Here is a 17,080-nt window from a genome sequence, read left to right as displayed (position 1 = left end):
GTGAGCGTCTGCCATCAACACGCAGCAAACGTTTCTGCAAACTCTCCTTTGACCCGGCGCCTCCCATCAGCAATGGCCGGCTGCGAAAGAAGTGCAGCGTGCGTACGTATGCACGTACACAAACGCGTACAAAACAAGGGTACCTTGCATGAAGTTGTCCGAGACTTGAAACACGAGCGTCACGTTGTTGGAGAGGGAGCGCACGCCCGGCGGCAGAGCTTGGCCGCAGAATCTGCCCAGCGAATGTCCCCGCTGCTGGGCGCCGCCGTCGTACACGGCCAGGGAGCTGTTGCCACACAGCTCGCTCCCCGGTAGCCTTCATTGGGGTGAGAGGTAAGAGACAAACCGTGTACACAACGTCTTTTGTCGTCACCAACGGTTCATCATAAAATACATACAATGGCGAGTGCCGTCACTTTGGGCCTGTACAAAAGTTTTGACGCAACGTGGGAGTGCTCCCCATCCGTGTGTATGGGGAACGGAAGCGTAGTGGTTAGTGTGCTGAACCCGTCCTGGGGCTCCCCTAGGTCGATTCAGCCTCAAATGAGCACCTCGTGCGATTTGTAAACATGGCCACTGGGGAGACAAAGGGGGCCGGAGGTGTGGTGTTGACCACCCACCACCTCGTGTGCTGTGCTGGCCTTCATAGGTGCTAACTAACAGCACTTTCCCCAACGGTCTGTTCAGGCTATTAGGGGGGATGTTTGTAATTTTATTTGGGGTGATTTCGGGGTGTGTGTGTAAAGTGACGTGGTGTTTCCTTGCTCAAACGAGCGGTGGGCGGGGAATGTTCAATGCTGTGGGTGGAATTTAGGCCATGGTTGAAATTAACTTGTGTCTACTGCGAGCGCCAATCTATGGCAGACAATGTAAATCATGATCAAACGTGAACATAATTTTGACGGTGGTGGTGATGGAACATTGTCATAATAATGATGATGCCGAATTAATTAGATTATGATAAATGGGTACTGATGATGATTAAAGAGTGCTACTGTTGCATATTATGATGATGACCATATTGATGTTCCTGATGCTAATTTTGGTTCCGCTGCTTATGAAGACGATGAGGAAGAAATGCAGAACGGGAAGTGTTCCTGAGAAAGCCACACTTACTCCTAAGACTTATTTTGAAGCATGTTTCATATATGGGAAGACACTTTTTTGTTAAATATTTTTGTTTTACCACATAAGGCCCACTGAGATATGTAGTGCTTTCTCAGAAGCAACCTGGCCATAAATGATAGCCCAATGAAGTGGCTTATGTGGAAATTTATAGCAGCCAAATCCTCTTAAACGCATGTTTCTCAATGTGCAGGGAAAAACTGGATGTGGAGAAAAATCCACGCGACCACAGGGAGAATGTGCAAACTCCAAATATACAGCAGGCGTCAGGGTTGAGATCGAACCCATGTGCTTCTGTATACCAGGTGAGGTAGTTCACATCTCGCCACTGTGGCGCCCCAGTAGCCACAGGCAACACTTTGAGCAAATTACACTGAAATGTCCACACAGATTCAAGAACCCATTTCTCTACCATCTTCTCCTGGCCATCTCAGCACACTCACCTGTGCTGTCGCCAGAAATCATGAATACGTCGCAGGGTTCAGAGTGCGATGCACGAAGCACTGTGCCATCACTCCCCACATTAAACTTAAATAAAATTTATTTTACCAAGTAAGGCCCACTAAGCTATATCACTCTTTTTAAGAAACGACCTGGCCACACATTAAAGCTCAAAGAAGTGGCTTGTGATGTGGAAATTTATACCAGCCAAATACTGGGGCATCACGGTGGCGAGATGTTAACTTCCTTTAACTCCCTCGCCTGGTATTCAGGAGGACGTGGGTTCAATCCCGACCCTCACACCTGTATATCTCGAGTTTGCATGTTCTCGCCGTGGTCGTGTGGATTTTTCTCCAGGTCCTCCAGTTTTTCCCTCCACATTTTACAATCAACGTGTTCAGAGAATTTAGCTGGTCTCAATTTCCACGTGATAAGACATTTCGTTGAGCTATAATTTGTGGCCCGGTCGCTTCTGAAAGAGACCAATATAGCTCTGTGGGTGTTATCTAGTAAACTAAAAAAAAAATGTTCGTAGTTTTATACTCTAAACCCATGTTTATAAATGTGGAGGGAAAAACCGGGGGACCCGGAGAAAATTCCCACTTGAGCACGGGGAGAACACGAATACTCCAAATGTGTAACACTAGACCCAGCCGACCCATGTGATGGAGCTCGATTGGTCAGTGTGTCCACCGAGCGAACGAGCGTGCTGCTGATAACGCACGCACCTCCATTCTGCTTCAAACGCCCCTGGATGTTAATGGAGTGTGCAGTGTTTTTTGCTGTTGTTCGTAAGATAGGGCTTCACCCATTCTGAATGGTGGGAATCAAGCCAAAATAAAACTGTCACGGTGAATCGGGCAGAATTTATTTTGTGCAACTTGTAGCGTGCAAAAAATTCTCGAAAGTGCGGAATGTAACTCTACAGGAATCAGGCCTTTATAAAATATTTTATTAATATCAAATGTTCATAGTAAAATGGTGTGTTACTCACTTTAAGTAGTTGAATTGCAGCTTGACAAAAGAGCCAATGGGAACTGTAATGTCCACAGTGCAGAACATATTTGTTGCGTAGCTCAGGTCATAAAAGCTGTTCATTCTGCCAGTCACCCTGCAAACTCAATGCCTGTCAAAAGGATTACAGTACACAGAGATGACTTTGAGACATCAGTCCTTGAATGCAAACATCGATGTACAATACATCTTTGTTAAATGTTCAGTATATACTGAACTTGACTGCCTATATAATGACAGTATGATATACGGTAACGTACATGAATACAATAGATATTTTAATTATATACATTTTCCCCCAATTATATCCTGATTGTGCGATCAGCGTTACCTTCTAGAGATGAAGAATCCATTCTTAAATCCCTCAATATTCAGAAACAGTCTGCAGAAGCAGCTATCACAGAACTACATCTGCGACAAACATTAATTTTCCAAACTATAGGGGTGGGGGAGAAGTATTTTCCCACCTGCCCTGATCATTTAAAATTCTCAAAGCCAAACCCGAGAGAGAAGTCACATTGAATGTGATGGTTTTTGTTTGGTCATTGGCGACTGGGCTGAGACCACCAACTCACTACACCTGGGAACGCGGCTCCATCACGGCTGGCTGCCTGGATTCCCACCGAGGATCTCATCAGTGTCAGCTCAGCGCTCTGACTTCTGAGCCATGTGGTGGCCTCTTTTAATGACCGGAAGTTGTTTTTTTAAATATACCCGGGTAGTACGCAATGGCAGTTATTTTACCAACTTAAATTTTTGAGCGATAAGCATTCATAATGATTATACGGACTGTTCTAAAATGATGTAGTAGTTGCGTTCCTGAAGAACACCGCGTTATGGAGTTAAGCACAGTCCGCGATACCACGTGAGATGTGTATGCAGGCTGAACAAAGACTGAGGCGCGTGGGTTGCATCTAAAAGCATCCAGCAGCATCCCACCTTGTGTGATGCTACATCGAGGCAGCCGTACGACCGCTTATTCCTACTCGCACGACGCATTTATGTTCACTCAATCACGTTATACCCAATTCCCGTTAAGAAAACACGTGCGTTTTAGAAGAACTGACTACTCTGTCTCTCCCATGTCTTTCATAGCATCAATCTGAAAGGATGATATCTATTTCTTTTACACGTCTTCTAAAACGTAAATATAAGCTCTCATCTTACTCGACCTGTCTTATTTTACATTGATTGGGAGCTCTCACTCAAGGTGCTTAACATAGTTTAAAAATGGTGATAAAATATAATTATTTAGATGGCAGGGGCATGTTAGGGTTGAGTATTGAGTGACCGTGATAGAGGGTACTTAGGGGTCACAAAAGGGTAGTAGGTGACATCGATATCTCTTATCTGTGTATTTTGCAAATCTTAATACTTTGCTAAAGCTTGTCTCTCTTCTATCATCTTAAATATATCTAATTGTTTTTCTTTCATTTCACTACATCTCGTTCCTTTGTCCACGTCTACTCCGTTATCTCTACTGGCTATCTGTCTTCACTTATCTCACTGCATTCATAGCACTTTTCTCTCAATTCTCAAAACCCATTGATTCACTTACACGTCTCAAATCAACGTCCTCGGTGACCAGTTGTGTACGTGTAAAAATGTTAAACAGGTGAACGACACGAGGACGTACGGCCACTGAAACACTGAAGTTGCACTTACTCTCATAATATGCACTGAACCCTGTGAATACGACGCTGCCGTCAGACGTAAATGTGACGTACAAATCGCTTCCAGTTGAAGTCAGAGCTTGGGGCATAGTGAAGCCAGTAAATCAACCCAATTGGGGGTAATCTCATTAAGGTCCATTGTACACCGTCACGTAGTCATAATTTCGTTCAGTTCTGGGAAAGAAACAGGTTAAGTTAACATACGTGTTATTATTAATATAAATGTGTCACAAATCTGGCTGTCGCCTGATGCTGCTAGTTGTAATTACTGGCGAAACGTCGTACTCGAATTGTAAATGTGGTGGATTTACTCTCCAACAAACTGGTGCTGTACTAGTAAGGAACTGGCATGTTTGTTTACGTGACAAACCTTAATAATTGACTGTGTCAGTGGTGCCGGGTTTAACGAAACATTTATATTTATGCGATCTAACCCCAAAAACCTGTTATGGATGCTGTATACAGTCGTGTGTACGAGCATTTTTGCCCATATTCACTGCTTTGAAAGTGTTAACAGCAGTTGTGGCCAATATGTGAATCACTATTCATGGGTGGATCGAAGGGCAAAGAACAAGCCTTAACTTAAGCATATAATAGTTGCATGTGATGTATGTGTGTTGGACCTCTTTTGCACTGTATGTAGCCATCCGTGCTAATCGGAGGTGTAATGTATTCATGTTTAACTTCTGCACTGTACGTAGCCAACCTTGCTAATCAGAGTTTCAATTATCTTAAAAGAGCAAAACAGCTGAAGAGACCTAAAACAAAAAGCTAATATACAGAGAGTAAGCTCTCTGACTGTAATTTTCTTTCAGTTTTTTTTTATTCTGGCATCTTAAGATTATTTTGCTTTTTCATTATATTTTCCCTTTGCATACATGTTTTTATTGTCATATGAATGTTTTCCCATTTTCCTCTCTCAATCCAACGCATCAATAATTTTATTTCCGACCTCTTGCGCTTCCCCTCCCATCCCAACCATCTCCTTCCCTCCTCTCACTCACACTACTGCTTCCTCTGTCCTCCACCTAAGTGTCACCATCGACTCCTTCCTCACTTTCTCTACCCACATCTCTGCTACTACTTAGCAATCTACCGCTTTAGTCTGTTCAACAACAGGATAATCTGCCCTCTCACCCTGCGGCCAAACTTCTGGTTCCTCCTCTGATCTTCAACCATCGGGACTCCTGCAGTTCTCTGCTTCTTGGTCTCCCTGCCTCTGCCCTCACTCCCCTCCAACCAATTCAAAATGCTTCTGCATTAAGTTATTTTCACTGCCCTTTTAATTCTCAGCACTTCGCTTCTCCTCCTCCAACTCCGCTGACTTCACGTCCACTACACCGCTGTCTTTTCAAATAACTCACGCCATGTCGTTACATGTCTCCATTGCCTTGCTCAGCCTCATGTCGCCTTTCTCATCTGATTCTGCGTCCCCTCTCATCCTCTTAATTCCAAATCTTCTCTCCGTCTCTTTCTGTTCCTCCTTCTCCCTGTGCCCAATTCCCATCTTCGGTCCTTCTCCCTCCCTGCATCCCTCCGCTGGAATAAAGTGCCCCTGTACGTTGAGCAGTACTGCCCATAGACTCCAAACTGTCTATGGACTCAACACTGCACCATAGATTCAACACTGCACCATAGACTCAACACTGCCCGTAGACTCGACGCTGCCCATGGACACGACACTGCCCCTGTACATTAAGGAGCCCCCCTCCGTAACATCCTTCCATTCCTCTCTTAAAGCCTCACCTCTTCTCTGTTGTCCATTCTCTTCCCTCGCCTCTCCACTCCTTTCCATCCCTCCCGTACCCTTCCGTGAACCATAAGTACCCCTCCATGGCTGTCACTCATTCCTCAATCCTTGTAGCACGCCCCTGCCAACTAGAGGGACTCCTCTACTTACAAACGAGTTAGGTTCCAGGTCTGCTCGAAGTCGATTTGTTCGTAAGTCCAACTTTACTTCTATCGATTCCAAACATGTTGTACGGCGTGTACAATAAACACAGGGAATGGCTATAAGAGTTTTATCATCTCCTGTAGATGCCACTGGTTCTTCATGTTCTGCAGATGTAGATGCCAACACTGCAATCTACTGCACGCGGTGGTTGAACTTACGACTCTCAGTTCGAATAGGCAACTGGACATACGGACAGGTTTGTTCGTATCTCTGAAAGTTTCTAAGTCGAATGTTTGTAAATAGAGGAGTCCCTATACTTCATTTCATTGTCATCGTTTTGTAAGTTATGTAAAGCGCATTGAGCGAAAGCGCTCTTTAAAATATATTAGATTGGAATGTGTCAAGTGCCTTGACGCTTGCGGTATGAAATTCACTATAAATAATGATTGTTATTATTTCCCACCAATTATGTTTCAGTTATAAAATCAGTGTCATATCGTCAAACGAACACATTGCTGTTGGACATCTCGCAGTGAGCATTACACCATTCTCGTGTCAAAGAAAGGTCCTAGAAAATATCATCACAGAACTACTTCTGCAGTTACTGAAATATGCCTCTTCAGCCACAATAAGGTCACAACTCAAACATGGTTGGAATTAGCACTGGATTATGAAAACACATAACATACAGGGGTTGTGTTTAAAATTAAATTAATGACCCGTGTAAAATGAATTTAAAATGCTTTGTGCCAATAACACCTTACCTGGACAGTCTGGTGATGAAATGACTCCACTGGTCTCATTAAACTGTTTTCTACAAACATATGCTGAAAACAAAAAAAGACCTTTAACTGCAAGCCTATTAGAGCACATTCAGTTGTGTGTGTACAGTATAAATAGACCAGAAGCAGGCAGTATTTAAATACAAAGGAGATCTATTCTAGATAAAATAATGAAAAACTCTTATTTGTAAAATACTTGAGTGTGATAGTCAAGTATATCATCACAGGTAAGTGAAGATGTACTGTATTATAGTTCTTACGTCTATATTTGTTTGAGAAAAATTGAGTGATCCCTCTGTGAAGTGCTTTGCTCTGTTTAAGACAACCAAACCCCACCTCTTTAAAACACAGAAACATTACAAATTTAAATGTATAAATTGCAATACAAATTTGAATGTATGCTTTGTCTAAAGACGTCAGGACAAGTGCAGAACAATGGGAATATTTTTCGGGAGAGGCAGGCGGTCATGGACAGAGGAAAAAGCAAAGTCTTGAGCGTGGGCTTGAATGGTGGGCAGGGATTCGATGGCACAGGAGGGAATTCTCGTGAATGAGGGCAGTGGAGAGGAATGAGCCACCTCCCACTGAGCGTGTTGGCTAAAACTAAACCACGTTTTCACTTTACCAGGTAAGAGCCCACTGAGCTATATAGCTATTTTTCAGAAGCGATCTGGCCACAAATAATAGCTCAACAAAGTGGCTTATCACGTGGAAATCTAAAGCAGCCAAATTACTTAAATGCTCGTTTTTAAATGTGAAGGGCAAACACGGAGGACCCAGAAAAAAATCCACACCACCACGGAGGGAGACATGCAAACTCAAAATATACAGCAGGCGTCGGGGTCGGGATCGAACCCACGACCTCCTGTATACGAGGCGAGGTAGTTAACATCTCAGCGACCTGACTGGAGGCTTCAAAGCAGGAAGCCTTGCTTGATGGAGCAGAGTGCACAGAAGGGGAGCAAATGAATCTGAGCATCCCTCCGTGCGGTTCTGCTTTAATAGGCTGTAACGGATGCAACGTAACAGCGGCATTAGGTACAGAAACACGGCGAAACCTTCAACTTAAAGCACTTCACACGGATGTGTTCCGCATATCTGCATGCATAATAGTGGTTCCGGGGTGAGTCGAATAAAACAAACCCGCTTAATTCCAGCAAAATGCTGAATTTCTAGTTGTAGCTGCCATTGATAACCCACAGGCAGAAGTCGTCACTTTGTGAAATGACGATTTTGTCACGGAAATTATACAATATTTTGAGAAGGAATTAACATTCATGGCATGCATTACATGAACAGAATTACACTGATAGTATCTGCAACTACATTATCCATAAGTATTGGTATCTGCAAGGCTCCAAATTATTTTACAATACTGCATTGTCAGTGGTGCACAACCACAAATTACAAAACATAAATCACATTCGTCAATAACACCATAGCCTAAAAAGTAAAAAATATAATAGGTGACGTTTTAAGTAAATGGCCCTTCTTCATAACACACAAATAGAGAGGCAGAGAGAAGGAATGGATACAAGTTGCAGACTGCACTCTGAACCATTTAAGCCATCAAAGGAACTGTCAAATCAGAATCTTTACTTAGACTGGAGGAATCCGATGAGCTATGAAGCTCTTTTTCACAGATGTCCAGTATTGGCACACAGTCAGCAAATGATCAGAGGGACGTTTGAAAGTCCTTTTGATCCAAACCTTTCTTGATAGCCTCTCTAATTATATTTAAATGACAAGTGCCCCTGAAATGAATTGCGAAAATAGATTACGAGGACAGTGGTATGTTTAACCTCACTGCAATGTACGATCAACATTTTATATTGTTTTCCTTTGATACAAATGAGTTTTGTTTTTAATACATTTCTGTTTTTTGAAGGATTTGTTTATAAATAGGTACTTATAGGTAAGTATTCAAATGCAAATTAAAAAAAAAACATTCAATAGTAATCATTCTTATCAGGCCCCATGGTGTATAGGGAAGTCTCCAACCCTTATCCACTCTATCTCTCTGGCCTCACTATTAATGTGCTCTGAAGAAGGCCAATTTCCTGAAACATAGTCAAGTACATTTCCTTTAAAGACCATGATATGATGAATGTTGACTTTTTTTAAGGTGGCTTAAGTTGTTGTTCTGGAGACTGGGAGATCATTGATGCCAATGTTCAATCGCCGGGTTGATGGCATTAGTCGCGATTACTCATGTAAAGGAGTGGGCCTGTGTGAAGGCTGCCATCTTCCATGTGGTTAAACACCAAGACTGCCAATTTTGTTTTATTGATTACCACAATCAGAATGTTGATGTATTTGCTATCCTTGCTGTATGCTGCTAACTTGATGCACTCATCAGTGGTACTGGTTACTGTCTACGAGTATATTAACAAATCAGCTACTGAAGTGCATTTACCGGCAGAAGGTTCCATTCAAGATCACAGCTTTGTCCGGACTTGTTTCAATGAGCCAGTAGCAATTGTAGCTACTGAACGAATCATTCCCAGAAATGAAACCTTCAGTTACATTAAATACACCTCCACAAGTCCCTAGGGAAAACAACAACAAAGTGGTCAACCATACCAATTATAGACTTATTGGAGCTTACAAAACCGTTATTTTCACGGCACTAAACAACTATATTTAGCTTGCATGTGTTTCCAGTATAATTGAACTGGAATAATAAGCATTGCTTAGCATTCCCACAAGCAATCTTAAACTGCTTTAGTCCAAGAAGTTCATTATAATGTACGTAATTTTTTACGTATAATTATTATTATTGTTGTTTACATTGCGTCAGTCTATTTATTTATTCCTGTAAAGAACTTAGTATTGCATTATTTGCCTGAATTGTGCTATATAACTCAAGTTTTCTTTGAATTGAAGTTAAAAAAGTAATATGATATAACCTCGGTTAACGTAAGTGTATGGTTCAGTGAGTTGTTGCGTAATCATTAGTCCGTTTTCTAAAACAAGCGTCCTCTTCACACAAAACTCTATGTAGTGTCCATAGAAGTGAGTTTCAAATCTGGTTTGAAGCACTCGGTTCCTTGGAAAACAAAAACCAGTTTCCACGAGGCAGGGCAGTGACAATAGCCGTGAACAAATGATGGAAATTATTATCATTCAAGTGGTGTTATAATACAGGCACACGATAAGGATGTGGTGAGAACTGAGCATGGGATGTATGGGAATTGCAGAAGAATTGCAGCAATTTTGGCACGTACGTCTTAGCATTCGTGTATTGTATTCTCAGTCAACCCACGGAACCTGGGTATATCCCGTGACCTCCTGCCAGCAAGCGTTCGATGCTTAACGTGGCCTTAAAGTGCACATAGCCCGGCACAAGCGCCGTGGTCATGTCACCACCACGTAGTGGTGAATTACGATTGTTGTTAATAATGTACGACTGGTGACAGGTGTGTAAACTTCTAACCGTGTGTGTTATGAAAAGCGTGCATGTAGCTTTCCATATGATGCGTGGGCAGATGTACGTTTGTTGAACTTCTTTCGCACATAAATATAAGCATATAACAGTATGGGTGTATACGTGTGAAAGGGTACGTATATATCCATGTTTACTTGAATTTTTGGGTGTGCCGTGTGTATGGTGTGAATGTATGTATGATTGTCTTACTCTTTGTTTTTTTTCGATAAAGTCAAATAACGTGTGTATTTCGAGCATGCAAGTTTAGCTTGCGCGTTTGTAATTTTCCAGATATACAAATATAGACGTGACTTCAACCGAGATGATGGATTAAAATTGAGCAATCATTGGAAGGATGTAATTAACCAAGTTAAAACTTTATCTGTCATGCAGTTTACTGCTCGACAGCCAGTTTAGATTTATTTTCATAACCTTATCCATATTCCCATTCTGTTACCCCCAGCTTCACACACTACCATCACCATTACCACACGTGGTTTTTCAGCTTGCGCATTTCTAATTTACCCCCCCTGGCAGCATAACAAAAGGCTGCTTAATCTTAGCTCTCTTATCTACTTCCGCCCCCTGCATCACAAAGCTTCAGTTTGAACTCCATGCGTTTGCCTCCCAGCGCCCTCCACGTGCCTCACATCGTTGCCTCCCAGTCCACAGCCCCGCCCACACACTCACCATGGCCCCTCCCCTCCCTCCATCCCCCGCGACTATATCACTCCTTGTCACAGCCATCTCTTAGACACACTTCAGCGGTTGTGCTTTCGCTACGTTGTCCCCACCTGAAGAAGGACGCTTGTGTTGCGCCCGAAACGTCGTGATTTAACTTAGTTGTTTTCATTTTTTTTTTACCCACGTGACTTTATCGAAAGAACCAAAGAGTATGAATCCTTGCAGTCACGAAAGCTTCAAATCTAGAATATGATTGTCTTATTTTCTGTATGGTTGTGTATGTATCAGGTTATGTATATCGATATCGTGTTCATGTAATTTCACAGTTAAGTGTACTCTTATATAAGCGCACGACTTGATCTCTCTGTGATCAATGCTGCACTTTCCGTCGTTTTCATGCAGGGGGCGCTGTAGACCTACGCGCCCCCTGCATGAACGACGGAGGCGCAGGGACAGACGTTCGATCACGTTGGAATCGATCTGCAGACGGCGGTCTTCTCGCACGGCCAGCAGCTCTATGTCGCCTTATCTCGATCCCGCAATCCCCAACAGGTGAAAGTTCGCATCGAACCGAACCCCCATCAAGGCCATCTACTTATCGACGAGAGAAAATTCACACGAGATGTCGTTTTCAATGAAGTCTTCCAGATGTAAAATGATCTAAGCTTTTAATGAAGAAATACAATTATCTAGCTCAAAACATAGTACAATTCAAAGATGTTTAATTATAAAACTTCAAAACGGAGCATCGGGTGCTTGCGTGAATGCATCGTTCGTGTGCAGTTTTTTTGTGACTTTCCTGGCTGAAGGCCGTAAATGGTTCTGAGGGGCCCCATAGGCGCCCCTGAACAACCCCTATTTGTCATTATAAAGTATTATTATACACAGTCATTTCTTGTAAGTACAAATGAGTAATCACTGTATAAACATTCTCAAAATATCTCAAAGAGTTCAAGGTTGTCCCCATAAAGTATGTAAGATTATAAAAAGATCCCAAAAATATTGAGCAAACAAATGTCAAAGGTTCTAAAATAATGCCGAAAGGTCTCACAAAGATTTTGTATTAGAGATACCATAGTTCCTAAAAGGTAATTTTAAATGTTGAAAAAATACTACAAATATATACTTAAAAATCTAAGATGGATTCTACAAATATCCTAAAATACAGCGAAAAGATCACGATACATATATGCAAAGATTTGCAAACATAACCGTGAATGTGCAAACAATGCAGAAATATTTCCACAATATGTGACAGTCTAAGCAATTACCAAAGAGATATCTAATCGACATGAAGATGGTTGTATTGGTGATGTGTTGTCATGCTTGTATTGCTGCTGAGCAATTGTTTCATTGTTGATATTGTCCATTTGTTTTTGTGATTGCTCTTCGATGGGTGCTGTTGAGGTTGTCTATGTGTAGTTGAATTATCGTTGCTTTGTTCTGGTTGTTGAGTGTTGTGGTTGCTGTTTGTCGGTTGTTTTAATAGTTTTGAGTATGTCTTTTATTTCTTCTTTCGTGTGGCTGCAGTGGAACAACTACAATTTCACATTCAGGTGGTCAGGCCAGATAATCGCGTCAGGAGTAGCTGAGTGTATATTGTATTTGCGCATTGGGGCATTGCATCGTTATATGTTGTACGGTGTGTTATGGATGACCACAGTCACACACTACTGGAGAGTTTTATTTTTATTTTTTATTAGTGCATCAGGTGACCGCATCTGTTGCTGTTGCAGTCATTGATCCGTTGAGTTAATGAGTTGTTTCCAAATCAGACTATTTACTTAAGACTGGAGGAATCCGATGAGCTATTAAGCTGCTTTCCACAGATGTCCAGTAGGGGGCGGGTGAGAAAGTAATAACAACAAACAATACAAACACCGATAGGAGTGCAAAATATAGGAAATGTGTGGAAATATGTATTGTTGTTATTGTTCACGTTCTTTTCATTTTGTTGTTGCCAGGTCCCGGCTCTTACCAGTTATCACCATTGCCGGTGACAAGCGTGGTTTCCATGGCGACAGCCTTCGGCTCCTTTGACCCTCGACCAATAAGAGAGCAGTCACATGACCCTGGGCCAGCACACTATCACGTGACTAACCCCACCCCACACAGAAGATACTCACAGCTTGGGGCAGTCATTGCGTGCCCTGTAGAGGGTCTCAGTTTGGCCGCAAGGGACCTGCTGCCTTGTGATTTATAAAAATACTGGGCATCTGTGAAAAGAGCTTCATAGCTCATCGGATTCCTCCAGTATAAATTAATATTATGATTCTGAATAATGTATGTATGTTGAACTTCTTTCGCACTGTACATAGCGAACTGCGCTAATCATAAGTGCATCAAACAGAAACTTCGGAGGCAGACACAACGCGTTTCCCAAAATTCGGAGTATGCCAGAAAGGCACCCGAGGTAAATAGAGAAATGGAACGCAACAAATAAAACTACAACCGCAATTCGGTCCATGCTAAAGACGCTGCATCAGGTAGTGTGCGGTGTAGAGCTCTGCTAATCTTGTGTAACAATTTTAAATGCACATATTTGGCTTAGGAAGTGTAAGGGCACTAGAAGTGGTCCTTTATGTGAAACCTATTTTGTTCGTGTAAAACTCGTTATTGTTATACTTGTAATGAAACTCGATGAAGATTTCCACTGCAGTTGAGCAACGGCGTGGTAGGCCTTCCATTGGCTAGCGACGATCACATGATGCAACAACAATTCTACCATTAGACACAGCGGTGGAAGCCTCCCATTGGTCGAGAGCCAAATTTGTGACTGCGTAACGGCTTTACCGTTAGCCACCGTGCTGGAGGCATCCCATTGGTGTGTCACTGAGCACGTGGTATGACAGGCTCTAATTGACTGTACGGCGGTTGTCAATTGGCTGTTTGTAGAGTGGATTTGATTTTATGGAAGAGTTGTGTAAACAAGAGTGGCGGCTGCTGTTGAGGTGGAGGTCCGCGGGACGTCTAGGACAACTCGGGGGCCTTGGGCCGCTGGCTTCAACTCGCTGCGGTGGTTCGTGTATTGGGTTAAGAAACATGTTCATAGCTCTACCCGGGTGCCATAGAATTGTCTTTAATTGCATTTCGTGTGGTGGTAGTCATAGCCGTCCCTAGGGTGTACGGCGAATCAAGGCGACGGCCCCATGCTTTGGGCCCCTCCCCCCGCTTCGACGTCACAGTGTCAGGTGTAATACAGTCTGTTCTCCTGTTACATGTATTTTCATAACCCAAATTGGATATAATGTGGTGTTCAGGAAACACATTTTTTTATAAGGGGGATGCGAATTGGCTATAACGCGATCGAGTGAACGGAACTATGTCGCGTGAGAAGGAATAAGCGGTTGTGCGGCTGCCTCGGCGTAGCATCACACAAGGCAGGATACAGCTGGATGCTTCTCGATGCTACCCATGCGCCTCAAGTCTTTGTTCAGCCTGCGTACACATCTCACTCGTTATCGGGGACTGTGTTTTAACCTATTTATTATAACGTGATTTTCCCATAACGCGGTGTTTTTCAAGAATGCAATTACTAGTGCGTTATTTGGAGGACAAACTGTGTAGTTCTGGTCTAGTTTGAAGGTGTTAGGGGTGGCCCACATGGTGTGTGATTTTCCCCAGGCCCCGCACACCCCCGAAGGATGGCCCTGGTTGCAATTCTCAAGCTGTGTGCAGCACAAATCTGCGCTGCGTAGTTTTACAAACCCATGGGCCCTGTGCTTCGAAGCGTCCACGTGATCTGTCTCATCGCTGTCGGGCCCCCTTTAGTTTATTTCACATTTATCTTACCTTCGGTTTAGCACATGGGCTTTTGCGACCAATATTACTCTCCAACACATCGGTGTGTTGGGTAGTTACATTTGTAATTGTTTAGTTTATTGTTGTGTAACGTGTAACATGTTCATGAAGTGTGCGAGTTAATTACGCGTTAATATAATTCACCTTATAGTAATGGATTGTACTTTAATAATAATATTTTTTGAAGGATTTGCGGAATTCCAGACATTCCTCATAACGAAAAAGGCTTTTAGTCAGGCACAGGAAGGTTTAATTTTTAATAAACCTTTCTCGAGAATATTACCGACCTCATGAATATGAATGCTCAAGCATAGAACCTCATCATGAGATGCATACTCTCTTTGTGGTTGACATGCTTTATTTAAAAAAAAACTCAATTAAAACTATTTTTTATTTGAGCAGGTGAGGCCCAATGAGCTACATAGTTCTTTTTCCGAAGTGACCTGGCCACAAAGGATAGCTCAACGAGAAGTAGCTTGTCATGTAGACATTTATTGCACCAATATACTCTTAAACACATGTTTGTAAATGTGGAGCGAAAAACTGGAGAACCTAGAGAAAAATTCCAGTGGCATGTAACCAATCTAGAACAATATCTTGCAACTGATGTCCTATACCTAAGTCTAAACGGAATGTTTCATGTCTATTTCCTTGTCTCCCCCTCGTGTATCGGTGTCCGTGTAGGTGTCTGTACTTGACTCGGGAACTCAAAATGGCGCTTGGTCCATTTTTCTGTCCAAATCTCCACGACTTTTGACATTGAACCGGGTGAGTTGGGGTTAGAGTCATGGGGCTGGTGCTAGAGGAATGGCTAGTGTTAGGGGTAAGGGTAGTGGTAGCATTATCGATTAAGATTTGTATTAATTTGTCCTTAAATACAAACAGTATCTCCTAGGACTTAGAAGGTAGGGGTTAAGCTATAAATAAACTAAACTTGTTATTTTGCCAGGTAAGGCTCACTGAGATATACAGATCTTTTCCGATCTTTTTCAGAAGTGACCACAAATGATAGCTCAACGAAGTGGATTTTCACGTGGAAATTTATAGCAACCTAATACTCTTAAACGCATGTATCTAAATGTGGAGGGAAAACTGGAGGACCCCAAGAAAAATCCACATGACTATTGGGCAAACATGCGCAAACTCCAAATATACAGATGTACAGGTCTCCAGTGCCCAGACAGCAGGGCACTCCATGTGGTAATTCACTTACGAATCACCAACTCGTTTCACTCACACACCTGCACACCCATGCACTTGCTTGCTCATTAACCCATTTAATTACTAATTAAGTTACTGGCTCAACTCACTCCCTCGCTCAATCAGTCAATGGCTTGCTTACCCACCCACCCACTCCATAACCCACTTATCCACTCATAAACCCACTGAATAATAACTCATTGACACAAGCACTCAATCACATACTCAATACCCACTCATACACCAACTTACTATTTTTCTCGTGAACTTTTAATGGTATATTTATTATCGCATGATATTGACCACCTCTGACCATTTACCCAGGCCCTGGCCATTATGAACCTAGGCCTCAGGCTTGCCCTCGCCTGACTGCTGGTGTCCCGTGAGAACAGCTTTCCTGAGCGATCAACCCCTGGCCCAGGACTTGGAGAATATGAGGTACAGACATTCGCACATCACCTGACTCTCAACTGTGTAATGTACACACACACAGATCTGACTGCATTCACCTACAGCATTGCTTTATTACGTGGTTATAAATAAAATCTTCCCTTGCATCCATCCACCTCCCTGTGCCTCCATACCCCCCATGTCTCCCTCCTCCCCGTGTCTCCACTTGTCTGCCCTTTCATCCCCTGTCCTCCCTGTCTCTTTCTCTTCTCGCTGTGTCCTCTCATCACTGCGTCTCTTCATTCTCACCCCCCTTGTCTCCCTCCTTCCCTGCCTCGAGTAATCCTTCTCCTCTCTCCCCGTGTCTCTGCCTGTCTCAGTATGTCCCCTTCCTCATTCTCAGCCCTTTAATGTGATTCTGGGAGCAAAGATTCCACTACAAATGAACACTCAGTGAGGAAAACTCATTCACATGCTCACCCTACTCACTCATTTTCCCATTCACTCAGCAGTTCACTGATTTGTTCCTTCACTCACGCACTCACTCATCCACTCTCTCAATTGCCCACTCATCCTACTCATCTAATCACCCAACTGCTTATCGACCAACTCACTAAATCACTCTTGTTTACTCCATCACCTCACTAAT

The 17,080-nt window shown here is 42.8% G+C and overlaps 1 long non-coding RNA gene across 2 annotated transcripts; it reads left to right on the top strand.

The window, feature by feature from the left end:
• Nucleotides 1-248: 248 nt before the first annotated feature.
• Nucleotides 249-16,730, top strand: LOC142931232 (uncharacterized). 2 transcript variants are annotated; one of them, XR_012947239.1, is made up of 3 exons: nt 249-333; nt 15,526-15,609; nt 16,366-16,730. It is a non-coding gene; the product is annotated as an uncharacterized LOC142931232 (long non-coding RNA). The 2 variants fall into 2 exon arrangements; XR_012947240.1 differs by lacking the exon at nt 249-333 and adding an exon at nt 12,898-13,132.
• The last annotated feature ends 350 nt before the right edge of the window (nt 16,731-17,080 follow it).

This window comes from Petromyzon marinus, chromosome 51, assembly GCF_048934315.1.
Source record: "Petromyzon marinus isolate PM22_M1 ecotype Great Lakes invasive population chromosome 51, UKy_Petmar_22M1.pri1.0, whole genome shotgun sequence".
Classification (NCBI taxonomy): domain Eukaryota; kingdom Metazoa; phylum Chordata; class Hyperoartia; order Petromyzontiformes; family Petromyzontidae; genus Petromyzon; species Petromyzon marinus.
This window is presented reverse-complemented; position numbering and strand designations above follow the sequence as displayed.